General features: G+C 55.0%; 1 protein-coding gene across 4 annotated transcripts in view; it reads right to left on the bottom strand.

Annotated features, from left to right (window-relative positions):
- The window catches only part of Ntmt1 (N-terminal Xaa-Pro-Lys N-methyltransferase 1), an 18,282-nt gene extending 17,038 nt beyond the window's left edge, over positions 1 to 1,244 (bottom strand). For 2 of the 4 annotated variants that reach the window (XM_029536368.1, XM_029536369.1), the window contains exons 1-2: positions 1,123 to 1,244; positions 847 to 1,005 (exon numbers count right to left, since the gene is read on the bottom strand). The gene's annotated coding sequence lies outside the window, so the exon portion shown is untranslated. The remainder of the gene's footprint in view (positions 1 to 846; positions 1,006 to 1,122) is intronic. The other 2 variants (XM_021192195.2, XM_021192193.2) reach the window with 1 other exon arrangement.
- Between the last annotated feature and the right edge of the window lie 1,256 nt (positions 1,245 to 2,500).

The raw sequence follows: 2,500 nt of genomic DNA, 5'->3' as shown, positions 1-2,500 counted from the left end.
CTCCCTCCCTCCCTCCCTCCCTTCCTCCCTCCCTTTCTGGTTTTTGGGCTAGGATTTCTCTGTGTAGCCCTGGCTGTCCTAGAACTCACTCTGTAGACCAGGCTGTCCTCAAAACCAGAGATCCACCTGCCTCTGCCTCCTAAGTGCTGGGATTAAAGGTGGGCACCACCTCTGCCTGGTTCAAACATAATTAAAAAGATCAAGTAAGGAAAAAGTGTTAAAAACCCCCAAATCACACAGACCCTGGTAAGGCTGGGGCCCACCTATGAGATCATGTGACCTTTGGTCAGTCCAGAAGATGCAAACACAAACTCCCTGTACACCCAGAACCACACAGCTGCAGACTCTGACCTTTTATGTGGCTTCTGGCCTTCAGGAGAGCATTCCCTCATGCACATGCACATGCACATACACACACACACACACACACACACACACACACAAGCACACACACGGGAAAGTCAGCTTAAGGAAATGATGTGCCTTAAAACAGCACTTGGAAAGAAGGACCAAAAGTTAGGAGAGGATTTAGGCTTCTCACTTAGTCCCCAGTCACTAAGTGACCCATCCCATACATTATTGCCATCAGTTACATCACCTGTTCTAGGCCCTTATCAAAAGGATTAAAGACCAAAATGATCACACAGTTGGTGGAGCAGCAAAGCCTGGAGCATCTCCAAAAGATGGCAGCCTCGCCGAAGAGAGGCTGGCCTTGGCCTCAAGGGCTCATGACAGTAACTTATGTTGGCCAGAGCTGGAGGCAGTTAAACGTGATAGCAACCCGTGCAACCAAGCACTTAACTGCGAGGACGTGAGCCAAGCAGGGCGCCGATTCCTCCCACCAACCTTGCAGTGGCTGCTTCCTTATCTCAAGAGGGGAAACTCAGGATTGGAAAGTGATTTACGGGCGCGAGTGAAGATACGTCTTGCCAGCCTCCAACAACGTGGCTTCCTCTAACCCAATCCGTGGTCACCAGAGTTCCTGCCCAGGTCTGGTCGGTGAACCTTCATGGGACAGGCACGTGGGCCAGGCCCGGGTCACTTGACGGCGGGGCCTCACCGCCTCAGGCAGTTGGGGTGAGCACCTCCCTCCTCCCTGGTCGCGTCCCTCCTGCTACTCACCTGGGTAGGGGCTCCAGGGACCCGAGAGAGAAAGACGGGTTGAGAAGGAGGCTGGCAAAGCCCACGGCAGCCGCCACCACTCTACCGGACCAGACACCTCGCGGCCTCTGCCTTTGTCCGCACACGTCACTTCCCCAAGCCTGGAGGGGGCTGGACTCGAGCTCGCTCCGCCCCGAGGCCAGTTCACCCCGCCCCAGGACTAGCTCATCCCTCTCCACAGACAGATAGCCCCACCCCAGGGCCAGATCGCGGCGAACCACAGGCAGCTCACCCGGTTCCACGTCCAGATCGTCCCTCCCGCTCAGCCAACTCGGCCCCCTCCGGGGCCTGCTCACACCTCCCCACGCCCACCTCACCCCGCCCCACGGCCGGATCGCCCCGCCCCACGGTCTGCTCACTGGACACGCCCAGAACTTCCCTCCGGGTGACTAACTCGCCCCTCCCCACGTCCCGCTCGCCCAAACACACGACCAGCTCGTCCCGCCCCACGGCCAATTCGCCCCTCCCCGTCGCGACCTCGCTCGTCCCCGCGGCCAGTTCACCCCGCCCCCTGGCCAGCTCGCCGCACTCTAAGGTCGGATCGCCCTATCCTTTGGCCAGATCGTCTTTTCCTGCGGAATCTTAACCCAGTTTTTTGCCTACGTGCAAGGACTTCATGATGAAGGATCCACAGCTGATATCTCACTCACTTGAGGGTGTAGCTCTTTTAAGACAAGAGTCCGACTGAGTTCTGGCCGTAAACTTCGGGATCCTTCTGCATCATCTACGTGGTTGCCGGGGTTACAGGCACGCGCCTCCAGGCGCTAACATCATGAGAGTTTTCCACCCTAAAAGGAAGATTAAAGGCCATTGTTGCTCAAATCCACCCATGCCCACTAGTATCTTAAAATAATATATCAACCCAGAAAAGAGAAAAGGTTTTGCTAGAGGCAAGGATTGCCAGGCCAAATAAAGCAGAAATCTAGAAGTTTGCCCTCCCGAGGACCGCCCTTCCCTATCCACTCAGACAATCTGCACAGGGCTTGAAGGAAAGATGAGCTTGCTGCTTGTAAACCACCACCACCCCCGCCGCCCCAGACCCCAACCGCCTCGGAGTTCTAAATTGCGGTTTTCTAACTGGTGGCTGTAATGATTCAGCTACAGTGCTCTGAGGGTTAAATTTGTGGGATTTGCGGGTTTAGGCTTGAGCTTAGCATTTTAGTGGGCTCGCAGGCAATTAAGGTTATCATAAGTATTTTTGCCTTAAGCTCACCTGTGTTGACCGACACCCACCCGGTGTTAGACATACCTGTCATGCCTCTGGGTTCTGCATACAGTAGGTGCTTAAGTTGTGTTTGCTTTTACTTATTTTTTTTTTCCTGGATCAGTGCCTTGCTAG

This window comes from Mus pahari, chromosome 3 (genome assembly GCF_900095145.1).
Source record: "Mus pahari chromosome 3, PAHARI_EIJ_v1.1, whole genome shotgun sequence".
Taxonomy (NCBI): domain Eukaryota; kingdom Metazoa; phylum Chordata; class Mammalia; order Rodentia; family Muridae; genus Mus; species Mus pahari.
Note: the sequence above shows the minus strand (reverse complement) of the source record. Positions and strands in the feature narration are given on the sequence as shown.